Source organism: Ovis aries, chromosome 16, assembly GCF_016772045.2.
Source record: "Ovis aries strain OAR_USU_Benz2616 breed Rambouillet chromosome 16, ARS-UI_Ramb_v3.0, whole genome shotgun sequence".
NCBI classification, from domain to species: domain Eukaryota; kingdom Metazoa; phylum Chordata; class Mammalia; order Artiodactyla; family Bovidae; genus Ovis; species Ovis aries.
Genome location: NC_056069.1, coordinates 9,250,236 through 9,266,053, shown reverse-complemented (window position 1 = coordinate 9,266,053; position 15,818 = coordinate 9,250,236). Strand labels below are relative to the sequence as shown.

Genomic DNA, 15,818 nt, shown 5'->3' with positions numbered 1-15,818 from the left:
GTTCCTAAATACCACCAAGACTAACATAAAGTCAAATTTAGTTTTCCATTGTTTAAATTGTCCATAAAGCACATGCATACATACTATTTGCATATAGATATAGATATGCTTTTAAAGAGTCCTTCTTAAAACAACAAGAAATTCAGCTACTAACTTGCGTAGGTTAAATGAATGTGGGTTTCATTTAGGAAAATGCTTAATGCCTAGATCTCGTTTCTGAAAAGCACTAGTTACTTGAACACTGAAACAGCTGCTAGCATGTAGGGTTATCACTGTCCTCGTGACCCATTTAAAGGAAGGAAATGAATTGGAGATAATGACTTAGCAGTTCTCTCTCCCAGCTCTCAGAGCTAATATATCACTCAGGGATGGAGCTCCAGCTGGAATGTTAGAATTTTTCTCCTAATTTCTTTGGAGTATCCTTAGAGTATATCTCAATTTTATTATTTCATGTTCATAAGTTAAGTAAACTTGATATACCCACTCTAGCTAAGCCAATAAATACATGCATGTTTAAAAGCTGAATTTAGTCTGTCTCTGAAAATGACAGCATATTTGGTCTGTTGGACCTTAGAATCGGTAGATAATACCAGAAAATGTGACCTTCTGGCAAGCAAAAGTATTAAGAATCAACACATAATAGATGAAGTTAGCCATGTGTGGAAGGAACCTATTTTAAAAGTGTCACTCAAGGCAATAGTTTTGTGGAAAGGGGAGCAAAAATCTGTTTTGTGTCATAATTGTCATATTTGTCAAAACTCATGGAACAAAAGAAATGAATTGTACTGTGCATAAATTCAAAATAAGTTTAAAAATATAAAAGAAATGTACAAATGCCCCTCTGTACATTATAAAAGACATAATTGAGGATATTTGAGAAATACCCAGCAGTAGTTAAGATGACCAGACTCTATACTCTAATCAGTTCATATCTTTGGAAAGCATCCAATAACACACATATGGTTTATAAAGAGGGGTATTTGTTTTTAAGAATTTGATGATCTAAATTTCTGCTCTAGCCAAAGGAAAGATGTTCTATGTGGCCGATGGCAGGTTTTTTTGTTTTTGTATGTATTCTATTCAGCAAGAACTTTGTGAGGCAGGGATTATGCATTAAACTATATCCTTCCAGGTCTTCTAATCTTTGGCCTTGCTTGCATGTTCAACAAATAGTCTTCTCTAATTGCTCCAACATTCTTTGGAATGTAAGTTACTCTGCCATTAGTGGGTAAGATCATTCTGGTGACTAGAAAATATGCTCCTACCCCGTGTCAATTAATAGGTTGATATTGACATTTAGGTTCATAGATCACTCTTGTAAATGAATCATTTCCCCCAAGACTGATTAATGGAAATCTCTTACAAAATGGAGCTGGTGAATCTGCAAGCCTGCTAACCAAACCCTGAGTCATGGCAGTCCCACCAGGAGCCGATACTCTGTGAAGTCTACCTGTGTAGCCAGCTTTCTTCTTTCTCTGATACCTTTCATTGAAGATATTAACCAGAGGGTCCCAAGTTTCTACAGGGCTGGAGGTGGAAAGAACCTAACCTATTGGAGGCTTTATGGAGACTGAGAGGTGAAACTTGCCTTTCCACCAGAGTTGGAGGAACGTTCCTCACTTTTCTGATGTCTGTTATGTTTGTCCCACTCATTGACTGGGTCCTGTGCTGCTAGTCACCTTTCTGTGTGGGTGGGTAGCTTGTATTTCTAACAGAATCTGGTAGAAAGTCAGAAACATGCCTGTTGCCTCATATATTGTTGGGATTCAGTAATTGCTTGGGAATTTACTTGGCAGATGCCATGTTCTAGCTTGCCCTTGCTCTATGATCCCAACCACAATTTTGCCATTACATGAAAGAAGAAATAACTGCTTTACTTGGCCTGTTCCAATTCATCCTGAGCCAACTTCACATCAGTGAACTGCCAAGAACATCTCCAGTGAGGAAGGGGCTTTAGGGAAAGTGTGGCAATGATTAGGATTGTGCTTTCCAGAAAACATGGTCCCCTCTGCTTTATGCTGGCTTAGAATCTTTGGCCAGTATGTGCCCTATTCCACTGACCTGGAAGATGGAATGTCCTGTAACACTGAAATGAATGAATGTGGGAGGGCTCTGGAAATGCACAAGGGGACAGTGACCACATGCCTGAGGGAGGCCTCTGAGGGAGTGTGTTGCCATTCTAGCAAACAATATTCCAAGAGGGCAGGCTGCCACCATTTCTCTTGCTTACTCAACACCACCAAGTGCCCCGTAATCTCCAGGCAAATATTCATTAGCTTTGTGGAAATACCCATCCTAATGGGCAGATGGATCTGTGACCTCATCCTTTCTTTTTATTTTTACATGGGTTGGGTTCCTGCTCTTTTTCTGCCTTCTGATGAATAATCATTCCTTTTTCCCTTATGCTTTTTAATTCAAGACTTTTTCATTGACCTGCTTCATTGCTGATTCTTGTATTCACTAAAACCATTCTTGGAAAATATATATATTTATAAAATATATAGACTCATCTCCTCATGTACTTGTACACATAGCCTATTTTTGGAAAGAACTACAGGAATCTTGCAGTATTAGTTGCCTTGCCAGAGAAAGACTGTATGGCTGGAGGAAGAAGGCTTGAAAGTCTAGCTGCTAGTCTGAGAGAGCAGTTCCATCAGAGTCTGTAGGAAGATGCTGCTCAGTTGCACAACTCCCTGCACAGAGAGGAGACTTTTAGTTACATAAAATCGTATACTGTGAGTAACTTAGTTATTCAAATACTTGCATTTAAAATATAAAAATGCATGTTGTCTTTCAAACAGCAAATATTCAGACAAAATTAGTATTGAAAATACTAATCAGCTTCCTTTTGAAAGCTGAACAATTCTCTTTATACGTTTCTCTGGACTCTTTTTCTGCCCAACATCTTTTGATGCCTGGGCAGCAGAATAATTAGAATTCTGGCGCCCACATTTCTACCTCTGACCTTGGACAAGTCACTGAACCTCTGAACCTTCCTTTGCTTACCTGTCGGCAGAGTTTACCCTGGTTTATACTTTGGGTATGCAGCTTTATGACCCAGGCTTATATCATCAAGGAAATAAGTATAAGCAACCACAAAGACCACATTAAGAAAGTCACAAATAAACTACATTCAACTACAGGTAAACTACCTCCAATCTTAAAAGTTCAGGTTTGGAAGAAAGGCTATGACTAACCTAGACAGCATATTAAAAAGCAGAGCCTTAAAAAAAAATAAAAATAAAAAGCAGAGCCTTTACTTTGCCAACAAAGGTCCGTCTAGTCAAAGCTATGGTTTTTCCAATAGTCATGTATGGATGTGAGAGTTGGACCATAAAGAAGACCGAGCATCAAAGAATTGATGCTTTTGAACTATGGTGTTGGAGAAGACTCTTGAGAGTCCCTTGGACTTCAAGGAGGTCCAATCAATCAATCCTAAAGGAGATCAGTCCTGAATATTCACTGGAAAGACTGATGCTGAAGCTGAAGCTCCAATACTTTGGCCACCTGATTCAAAGAGCCGACTCATTGGAGAAGACTCGGACGCTGGGAAAGATTGAAGGCTGGAGGAGTAGAGAACAAAAGAGGAGGAGATGGTTGGATGGCATCACCGTCTTGATGGACATGTGTTTGAGCAAGCTCCGGGAGTTGGTGATGGACAGGGAAGCCAGTTGTGCAGCAGTCCATGGGGTCGCAAAGAGTTGGACATGACTGAGCAACTGAACTGACTGTCTCATTTCTCCAAAAAGATAATCTGACTTCAGGATTCACAATGATTTCAGAATCACACTCAAGTATGACGAATCCAGTTTCTCCATTCTGCCCAGCCCTGAGTTTTTCCTCAGCTCTTTCCCCAGGACTGAGAAGGAACTCCAAGATGCTAAGGATGAGACTGCTGGATGTGGGGTAATGTCAGGTCCTCCCCACCCCAGAACCTCGAGGTAGTTACTTAAAAGCTCCTTTCAGACCAGAAGTATGATTCTATTTATGCCACTGCAAAATCATAAAATGTCAAAGCACAAAGCGGGCTCCAGCCTCAGATAGAGTTAGTCCCTCTTTCCTTTCAGTCCCCAAGTCTGTACCCACACCCTTGATGTAGCTTCCTCCCAGAGTATTGCAGCAATCTGCCTCCCCACCGCACTGTGACCCCCTTGAGGTCAGGACCAGTTCCCAAACTTTCCTGTGCCTTCTCTGACTTGTACAATGACTGGCACTCACTAACATTTTTAAGTGGTTCATTTTCAAATTGCAATAATTTTCTAGTCTTAAAATGATTTTAGTCTGTTTATATCTGTAATAATATATAATGTAATATAGTTTAGGATTTGTTATTGCTTCAGCATGTCTCTTTTTCTTTGTCAATTTCTCCTTTCTAATAAGTTCTCTCTCATCCACCCCAAATGTTAACTTTCTGCATAGAAAAAAGGGCCGAGAAGTTAATTTGCCGGCACCTAACCGCCTTGACCATTCATTCTTGGGCGGCTTTTACAACATTTCGTCCATTATTCCTTTGACGTGACTATTAGCACCTCATTTTCTTTCCATTCCCATACCTAGGTCTCTAGTTCAAGCGCCCACCACATTACTCCAGGATTACTTTCAACAGTGTCCATCCACTTTTCCAGATCTTACTTCTCCTTTCTTCCAAATCTTTTTAATACCAGTGCCAGTTCCATCTTCTGAAAATTCATCACCCTAATTTTGCTTGTGGTGGTGATGTGCCTGGCAAGAACACTCCCCTTCCTAGACACCCTTTCAGTTAGGAGTTGCCTTGTGCCACAATCTTGGCCAATGAGATGTAAGCAAAGGCTGCTAGGAACTTCTGAGAAAGCTTTTGCACTCCTAATGCAGAAACCACCCGCTTTATCCTTTCCTGTCTCTTTTTTCTGCTTGAAACATGGGTACGAGGCTGGAGACACAGCAGTCATATTGGAACAGTGCAGTGATAAGGTTAATGACAATGCCTTCCACAAAATATGGCTGAAGGCAAGAGGAAAAGCATCACTGTGGAACTCCTGCACCCACTTGGTGCTGCATTTCTTCTTATTTAAGAAAATAAATCCTTTACTTGCTTAAGAAAATGTATTCAGAGTTCTGTGGCTTATAGCTAAATATATTCCCCATCTGATACACAGAGCAAATCAAGTGTAAATCTCTCTCTCCGACCTTCAAAGTCCTTCATAAGCAGGTCCAATTCAATTCCCTTTGTCTCTGTAATCCCCTCAACCCAGCGGAGACCACTCTTTCACTGTTTTCTACATGGGGCAAAGTAACTCTTACCTCTTTGCCCTTGATTAGACTGGTTGGGCATCCAGGAATATTCTTTCTGTTGACCCACCTCATCTTCCAGACTGAACTTAAATTCAGCTTCTTCCTGTAACTTCTTTTGCTACTCTTATACCCAATTATCTCTCCCAAGAAGATAAATTCTATTCCATGATATTAAGGAGGTATGAATTAAATACAGTGTTTTTCCTTGTATTAAACTAATTATTTCATGGTTAGGTTTTGTTTTTCCAATCCATATGTAAGCTGTCTTCAGCCCAGGATTCATCCTCTTCTCTCTCCCATCATGCCCTGCATGACACAGATTGCCACGTAGGTACCCAACACAGAGGTGCTGCTGGGCTTGGATTCTCCTACTATCCACTGCTATATTTGCTTTTAAAACAGATTTGTCTGTGGCTCTAAGAGCACATGTGAATTTAGGTTGTGTTTTCTTCTGATAAAATTAATATTACCATTAGTTGCCAGTTCATAATCAGTATGAATTAATTTGCCATGTGGAAATATTTTGCAGTAGCAAACATCACTGATTCTTTACTGTTGTGAGCATTACATTGGATTCATATGTTGTTGGTAGCACATCTATTGGTACTGGAGATCAACCTCCAGTCTCTTAAATCTGAGTTTTTGGCATGAAGAGGATGTGAGATTAAACAAGGAGAAATGGCTCCCATTTCTCCTTGTCTCAGAAACAGCTACAGTGGCCAGTTAAAAGGCTTGACTTGGGGGAGAAACACACATCTACTCTCAGGCTCCTGCTCTCAAGCTTCTGTTCTGAGCTAGAGCCAGGTGGCTGCAGGGGACAGAACTGCCCAGAAGCCTCCTTGGAAGGCAGAGTTCCCCTGCTGAAGGCAAAGGAGGAAAAGAGAGAAGAGGGGAAAATGCCACGGTGGATTAGACCTTCGAGGGTTTAATTACTCGTCTAGGAAATTGAAATAATAACAAGACTCATATCTTGGACAATTTTGTGTCCTTCCTTAGGCATTTCAACTGGGAAAATCTAAAAGGAAATTAGTGTAGGGAGGAGTTGTCCAAATTCAGATATGAAGGTTATTGGAACTTCTCAGTTTTTCTCATTTTTTCTTCAATGAGATATTACCACATTTATGATCTCACTTTCTTCCTCTCTGTCTCAAACACACACACACACACATACATGTACACATACTCACAGGCATTGCTATATTCTGTGGGTGTCTTGTATTAACAAAATAAAAGTACAGCCAGCATGGAGATTCCATAAGAAATTAAAAATAGAACTACTATACAATTCAGCAACTTCACTGCTGGGTACATATCCAAAGAAAACAAAGCTGTTATCTCAAAGACATATCTGCACTCCCGTGTTCGTTGCAGCATTACTCACAATAGCCAGGGTATGAAAACAACTTAAGTCAACCTAAAGTTATGCAATCTAAAGTTTGTAAAAGTAAAGGCTTCCCTGGTGGCTCAGATGGTAAAGAATCCTCCTGCAATGCAGGAGACCTGGGTTTGATCCCTGGGTCAGGAAGATCCCCTGGAGAAGGGAACAATCACCAATTCCAGCATTCTTGCTGGAGAATTCCATGGACAGAGAAACCTGAAGGGCTACAGTCCATGGGGTCACAGATAATTGGACGCAACTGAGCAACTAAGCACACACAATCTAAAGTTAACAACCCCCTCATCTGCCAGCTCTCTCCTACTCAGCCCCAGCTTTATTTTGCTGGTGAGTACTACCTGGAAAATAATGAGTTAGAAAATATCTCGGCCATTCATCTATTTATTTTCCACCTTCTCCACTGGACCGTAAGCTTCATGAGACCAGATACCTTGCCTATGCTCGTCACTGTTCAACCCACCTAGAAGACTGCCTGACACATGGTAGGTCAACACATTTGGATTATTTGGGAGGTTTTGAATATGTAGCACTCCCCCGACACACACCTAAAAAAAGGAATGCCTAGCACCCTCCCTAGACCTATGTTATATCAGGATCTCTGGGGGTGGGGCCCCACGTTAAGCACTGACGCTTTTGAAGAACTATGTAGGTGATTGTCATGGGCATTCAAGCTTAAGAACTGCTTTAAGGAGTTGCCTGAATACAGAGCCTATACAACGAGTGTAGCATGAGTGGACATGGGAGTGGGGTGGAGGAGGGATTCTGATGAAAGGACCCCTGTGACTCGCAGTCATCCCTGCCTTTCCACCACCCACTCAGGCTCCTAGATTTGGGCTGTGGGGGCGAGGAGAAGATTCTTCTCCATGCTAAGGCTGAGTTGATGAAATACAGCCCATAGCAGTGGCCATTCTAGGGTGCAGGTAATCCACAAAAGAAAGCATCCTGGATAGGTCATGCTGTACCTGGTGAGAGAGTGGGCAGACCCTCCTAATCCCTTTTCCTCCCAGGCCTAGCCACCTTGCAAGAAGCTGGGCTGGAGAATTGCACCCATCCCCAACCCCCCACCACAGGGATGGGTCCTCTTGGCTCTTTTAACCTGCAAAGGTTGACAATGAGGAAGAGGGTACAAGAGTTTCTCCCTGCATGACTATGATACTTCTGAAAGGTTGAGTTGTGGGATTTTTTTTTTTTTTCACTTCTCTCTTGGAAATCACCTCCATATGCTGATTGGACCGAGGACAAGACTTCTTCTTTACACTGAGAAGGCATTTTCCACTATATTTAGGAGACAAGTGGGACTACTATTTTCTCAGCTTCCTAAATGGATTTCAATGCCATTTGTCAAGGTTGGTTTTCTTTAAAAATCTTTTTTAAATTTTCTAACAACAAACAACTAGATGTAAAATCTTCCAATGTACTTTGATTGATGGTTCACACCTTTTGGAATATCTAGCTCATAATTTTAGAAGGAAGCAGCTGGTGCTCTTGACATTTAATTCCAACAAAATGCCTCATTCAATTCCCCCTCTCCCAGATAGGGTACACAGACTATTGGAAAATATTCAGTAATACTGATCCAAATGTCCACATTAAGTGTGGAGGAAAGGTAGCGTAAGCTTTTAACATCCTGGAAGCTGAGCTAATGGCATTGAAATGGCTGTTCTTAAGAAAACATGACTGTGGCAAGAAAAGGTTGCTATTCATATCTGCATGGGGGACCTTTGAAACTAGGGTAAATACATAGGTTTTTGTTCCTGGGGCAGGTGACGATTTTACCCAAGGGACTTTGCTGTAAATCAATGGCATAAATATTGATAATGACAGCTATTGTTAACTGAGGACTCACTGTATGCAAGGCTTTTACATGGATTCTCTTGTTTATTCACTACTATTATTATCCCTATTTTATAGATAAGGTACTTGAGGTATAATGAGTATAAATAATTGTCTAAGGTCACATCTTGAAAGCGGTAGTTCACAAATCACTTGTTGGCACACCTTTACTATAAAGGGTCAAAGAGTAAATTTTTTTGGCTCTGTGAAACCTACAGAGGCCATTGCAACTAGTCAACCCTGCTATTGGGACAAAAGCAGCTATCGTTGCCATGTGACAAAATGGGAGTGTCTGTGTTCCAATAAAACTTTATTGGTGATATGTATATAAATGGAAGAGAGAGAGAAAGGACTATATCGCAATAAAATTGGACAAAAATATTAATTAATTAATTAAACATCACTAAATTACATTAACTTTAAAGGCTCCCATATTGTACGGTTGAAAAAACCTTTCATTTACAAGAGCAGGTGGGAGGCCGGACTTGGTCCTGGGGCAGTAGTTTGCTAACTCTTGCTCTTCCTCAGTGATGATAAGCTCTCTCCTGAGGCCTTTTCCTGGACTCTTTTACTTCAATAATCTTCTTTCAGGATCATTTACATTTATGTATGAGCCATTGAGCCTACTTATACAATGACCTACTGAGCAAATAATTGTTATTTTTTAGTAAGTTGTATTCTCTTTAATGGCAGCAACATTCTAAATATTATGATAGGAAAGGGCTTCTGGAGGGGTAGGATTATAAGCCAACAAGGACCCCTCAGAGGAAAACCTCTGGGAGCATTTTAGCTCTCAGGGGCTTGTAAGCTGGCATGACGGAAGCTGCTGCTGCTGCTAAGTTGCTTCAGTCATGTCCAACTCTGTGCGACCCCATAGACGGCAGCCCACCAGGCTCCCCTGTCCCTGGGATTCTCCAGGCAAGAATACTGGAGTGTGTTGCCATTTCCTTCTCCAATGCATGAAAGTGAAAAGTGAAAGTGAAGTCGCTCAGTCGTGTCCTACTCTGTGCAACCCCATGGACAGCAGCCCACCAGGCTCCTCTGTCCACGGGACTCTCCAGGCAAGAATACTGGAGTGGGTTGCCATTTCCTTCTGCACGTGATGGAAGAGGAGCTGGGCTTTCCAGCATCTGCTCTGTGCAGAGGCTCTTCATGCTCTCTATGTCTCCGGAGTGTCTAAGGACAGCTCCTTCCATATGTCTTCAAGGAGGACCTCAAAAACAAGCAAACCAGTAAGATAAAAGACCTGAAGAAGATGGAATCCTATATCACCTAATCCCCACATCAATCCTGCAAGACAGTCACCATTATTCCATTTTATAGATAAGAAATAGAAGCTCAGAAGGTAAGTTACTTGCCTGAGGCCAGACAGTAAGTAAGTGGCTGGGCTGGCATTTCATGGCAGACGTGCCCAGTTTCTTTGCCTGTGTACCTTCTAGTTGGCCACACTGCCCCTTCGTAGTGGCCTGCACACGTCACCTTACTTCATAACTCAATCACTGAGTGAGTTTGGAAAGTCAGTTCAATTTGAAATTGTTTGCATCTACTCTGTAAAAATGAGGGTAGGAAACCTTGGTGTATCCTACTCATTAGACATAGTTGCAAAGATAGTCAAGCAAGATAGAACATGTGAAATATTCTAGCAAAGTGTGAAACTCTGCGAAGGTACCCTGGTGGCATGTGTCAGAGGACTGGTCAGAGCTGTGGGAAGGCAGCAACTTTCACCTCTTGCCACACTGCTAGCCACTGAAAGGGTTTCCTTGCCCCCAGGGAGCCCCGGGCCACTGAATCATTCAGGTTGCCCAAGTCTGGGCAGGAATTAGCCCCCCAAAATCCCCTGAAATCAGCCCAAAGCTCAGGAACTTTGAAAAGGTTATAGAATAGTCATCCAATTTCTGTTCACATAAATTACTCTTATAAAGGCGCTGGTGGCATCCCTACCCCTCCTCACGTTGCCTTCCTCCTACTTCCATTCCTCTAGTTTCAAAAGGGGTACTTTTTGAAAGAATACATGTAAATCCAATCCTTTCTCCAAGATCTAACCCCTGCTCTGTTATTTCAATGATGTGATAGGGAACGTGATATAAGATGACTTTATGGGTCTCTGCCTCAAACCTGTGACCTTTCAAAACGCTTGGCTAAAAGTTAGACAGGATGAGATGGTTGGATGGCATCATTAACTCAATGGACATGAGTTTGAGCAAGTTCCAGGAGATGGTGAAGGACATGGAAGCCTGCTGTGCTGCAGTCCATGGGGTCGCAAAGAGTGGGGCACGACTGAACATCTGAACAATAACAACAAAAAGTTAGGAACTAGAAAAGTGGAATAGCTTGATTATATTAGGAAAAAATTTCCATATGTCAAAAGTCACATAACATTCAACAGGAAATGGCAAACTGGAAAAATATCTAAGATCTTCTACAAATCAATCAGGAAAGTAACTACTTAGAGTGGAAAACTGGGCAAAAACCATCAAAAAACAATGCACAAGCCAATTCAAGAGACAAATAAAAAAAGATTTTGGCTAGTTTCAAGTAACTCCAGATATGCAATTCTTATGGAATCATCACAGTAGAAATGTTTAGATAAAACATACAAGATTATATCTGTTATATCTGGCATATGTAAATTGTGTGTGTGTATGTGCGCACACTCACATGGGCATATGTAATCTCTCTATAAATACCTGTACCTGTCTGAGACAGTTTGGTTGACTGGAGAGAATGCTGTTGGAGACAAGGATTGAACTGAATGTCAGATTTAAAACTTATGAAAACCACATATACAAACGTAGCCAAGATTTCAACTCTGAGGATTTGGACAGAGGGAGAAAGGAGATATATTTGAAGAGGAAGCAGTCTCCAAATCTCTTGTTTTGCAAAAATGTCTGGAATGAAGTTTACAGAGCCTGAGGCTCCATCAAAGACAAAATCATGAGAAAAATCCATTCATGAAACTAACTCATCCTAATGCAAATGACATTTTATGATTAGAGACAGAAACTGGTGTGAAGGACATTTTCTAAATCAATGTAAAAGTGTGCAGAAATAACTGGATCTAAGTTGACTAAGAATTGTGTCACAAATTGATGAGGTGGTGAGGAAAAGTCAATTAAGATACTGATGGGCCTATTATGAGAATCTGAATGCTACAAGGCTGAATCTAGAAGATTCTGGGTAAAGACTATTTCCTTGGAAGGGTTAGTAAAAGAAAGAGTTCTTTTAAGTGCTTTTCCATGGCCTATTTTCTGTCCTTTGGAGATTTTTCACTTTGAGTGGTTGGGATAGGCTGACTCCCCCTGCCCCCTCCAATAACAGGTTGATTCTATTAGATTATTGATCTTCTCTGGCTTTCTTACAAAAAGGGTACATTTGATAACATCATTTAATGGGCACTTGAGAAATGGCCCCTTTCAAGTGCTCATCTGCATTTGTCCTGATTGAAGAACTGGTGAGACTAACAAGATAGAACTAAACACCTTTCCACTGAGGGTCTCGCCTGGTAAGAGGTGACTCATTTGGGTCCATTTAATAATAACAAAAAATGTGAGCAAAGCCAATCTAGAGTTTAGGGCATTGCCTATAATTTCAAAACCTTTGAGTTTCAGCAACTCTATAGGGATTGACGAAAAATTCAACGAAAGTGGAGAATGATCCTGCCTTAGAACTTCTGAGGGAGAATTAAGCAAGCCATAATATAAGTGACCCTTGGTATAGCTTATTCTAGAAGATATGAGTTCTGTGCCAACCCATGTTTTTTGAACTTCATGTGAAGAGTGTGTGGGATATTCAAAGAAGGAGAGAGCACCATATGTAGATACCTTAAAACTGACAGGTGACTCAGCTCTCTCAGCGCTATCTAGGCTGCTGGCAAATGACAAGCATAATACAAAGCCCACGCAGTGTGGTGGTTAGCAGAAAAACTGGAAGAAAGTCATGAAATCTGTTTAGGTTAGCTGGCTATTGATCAAGACGGATTACAAGATAAAATGAATTGCGACCAAAATTAGATTAACGTGAGCAACTCTACACAATTTATTTTTAATGACCTTTAAATAATATAATTCATTACCATTTAAAAATTTAATACTGCAATGTTTAAAGAAGAAAATGAAAATGATCAATAATACCACCACCCAGAGTAACTGTGTTAATATTTTTGGTCTGTTTCTTTCTAGTCTTTTACTATGCATGAATACATTTTCTTTTATAATATTGATTATATACTATATATCTCTATGCAATATATAATTAACTCTGTGATAGACTACTTCATACAGAATCTTGGTTGAGTTTCTATTGTTTCCTTAAATTAAATTCTCTAGAAATAGAATTACCTAGTCAAAAGATATGAATTTTCAGATCTCAACACATATCGCAAAATTGGTTTCTTGGAAGGTCAACCTAATTTATTCTTAAATTATCCACTTCTTTAAACGTATCTTTTTACCTTCTATGGAACCTTTCATTTTTCACTTGAAATTAAATAGGCTCTTAAACAGGGCTCAACATTGTAATAGGAATACAAAACAAATCTTGGTCTACTGAGAGAATTGTAACTTTGTGGTGACATACTGAGATAATTCTCAACTTTCTCAAAAACTTTCATATCCATTATTACATTTAGTCCCCACAAAAAAAGCCCTGAGGTGAAAATTAATTTTAGAATGTTTTAAGCATGAGAGAATGTATCAGGCATTATCTTGTTCAGATTTTATTAATTCATCCATCTGACAGAGGCATAGGGAGGATATGAGAGTTTTGAAGTTCTAGAGTCTGTTTGGAATCTCAGTCCATATATTACCTTTCCACTGGATGAGGGAACTCTGTGCTGGTCCCTTTAAGTCTTTGTGTCACTCCCAATTTCCTCCTCCCTCTGCATTGTTTTATCAGTGTTATTGGGAACTGCACCATTCAGTCTCTCCTTGTTACAGGGATATGGAAGTCTGGACTGAGACTCATCAGTAGAGACAGAGCAATCTGTAAAGAAGCACTTTATCAATGCTGCGGATGATGGCCTAGAAAAGTACCCCCAGGAGTATGTAGATGACAGTGAGCCAACAGACATGAGAAAGTCAGGTCTGAGCTTGCGGTGAACTTGATAAACCAAAGCGGTTAAGGGAAATAGTGAAAACAAGTTTAGAACTCCAGCCTCAATACATTTTAGTACCAGACTGTTCTGACCAGGAGGACTGCCGAATGCTGGAGTATGCTAAAACTCAGGGGCAATTGTTTTCACTAGTAATTCTCACCTGTTCAATGAACTAGGTAGAATAGGTAAATTCTGTCAACAGACAGGATGAATCCTCGAGAACTGTCAAGCCTCCATCCACCCCAAAGACTGGACATTCTCTGCAGATTATCATCTGCTTAATGCACTATGGATTACAGTATGTTGCATAGAAGTGAAACCAGCACTGTGCTGATGTCTGATGGTCTATCACAGCCTCCGGTTGGTTGTTGCTTCATTTTCTCCCAGGGCTTTCCTGGTGGCTCAGCTGGTAAAGAATCCGCCTGCAATCTGGGTTTGATCCCTGGGTTGGGAAGATCCCCTGGAGAAGGGAACTAGAGTTACCTACTCCAGAATTCTGGCCAGGAGAATTCTATGGACTATATAATCCATGAGGTTGCAGAGTCAGACACAACTGAGAAACTTTCACTTTCTTTCACTTTTCTCCCAGGGGTCAAATTTATTTTATTCTAAAACATCTCCATAGCATTTCCATTTATTTTGTATGTGTATGTAATTTTAAATTTTGAGAAACCACTTCTTAAAATGCCTGACATTTAAGAAAATCTGGCCCTGTATTGCCAAGTATCACATGTGTAGAAAGTAGCACAGTTCAGCCTGTTGAATGTGCCAGATTTTCCTTAAAATTAACATTCATGCCATATGTTGGTACCCTAAAATCAATACTACTTTGACTGATAAAAATGCAAAAAGAAAACATTCTCAGACTGAATTCTGTTCTCTTTCTTTGTAGACACTGTTTCATGTAGGCGTTAGCAATGGTATTCTTTGGGAGTGAAAATGAGTGCCTGCTCTGTAATCCTTGGTGGGAGGTCAAACACCCAAAGGTGTGGAAGCCAGAAGAGCCAGCTTGTAAGGCCATGGAACCTAAAGTATTGGCCCTACAAGATGGTCCTGTGTTCTCAATCTACTACTCAGCTCCACACAATGCCTTGGAGGAAACTTGGAGGTAGCTTCCTCGTTCTCCTCATCCACCATCATGATGTTCAAAAGGGCAAGGTGGAGAGGAGGGGGCTGGAAATCTCTCACTGAACTTAGATAGGGCATTACCAGAAATTTAGACAGTGCCCTGGCAACCCAGGGTGACAAGTGACCTATATGCACACGTTGCCTGTGGGTCCCAGCTGCAGGGCCTCGTGACCTTTGAGGTCACATTCCCTCTGAGTTGCTCCTCTGACCCTACCTCCCCCTGCAGCAGATAGTCTCCATGATGCCAGCCAGAAGGAAATCTTGATGCCTATGGGTTGAGCATCTGCAAGGCTGTAGGTTTGCAATGTACTTTGTCCATGTGTTTATATCACTGCGCTCCCTGGGCCCCTCTGTGGCTCGGGCAGAGTGTGGGGCTCTTCCTGACACACAGAGAGCGCAAGCTTTGCTTATAAATATTGACCCTAAACCTGTCCCAAAGGGACAGACAAGAGTGCAAGGTTATATTACCACTAAAACCACCAGACATATTTAAACTATGATGGGAATTTTGTGCCTGGGGCTTTGTTCTGCTACAGTATTAAATAAGAATGGTGCATTCTTGAAGTAGGAATATACATTTGTACCATAAAGGATACACAGTATTTAAGGGGGACATTTGAAAATCCTACCAGTAGGAGAACCTAAAAATGTCTGGAAATCTTTTAAAAAAAATTTTGTTATGGAAATACTCAAACTATAAGAATAGTAAAATTAATCTCCATGTCTCACACCAAGTTTCATTTATGACGAAGCTTATTTCATCTATACCCACCCACTCCCCTACCTCACAACTTGGATGATTTTGAAGTATATCCATGACAACTTATTGTTCCATCTATACCTATTTTAGGACATATCTCAAACATAAGCATTTTTCTCTTTAAATTTAGTTATAATACTATATGTAATATCTGTAAAAATCAAGTTTCCTTAATCATTAAATATGCAGTCAATATTCAAGTTTCTCTAGAAAATCCAACTTTTTGGCTTTGGAGTAAAAGACAGATGTCATAAAAGAGTTTGGAAGGTTGAAAGGAAAGATCTCTTTGGGAGCTCTGATAATTAATATAAACAGAAGAAAAACCTATTTGGACTTCC

The 15,818-nt window shown here is 40.6% G+C and overlaps 1 protein-coding gene across 2 annotated transcripts in view; it reads right to left on the bottom strand.

Moving 5' to 3' along the window:
- The window catches only part of ZNF366 (zinc finger protein 366), a 64,428-nt gene that overhangs the window by 27,527 nt on the left and 21,083 nt on the right, over positions 1-15,818 (bottom strand). The window lies entirely within an intron of this gene.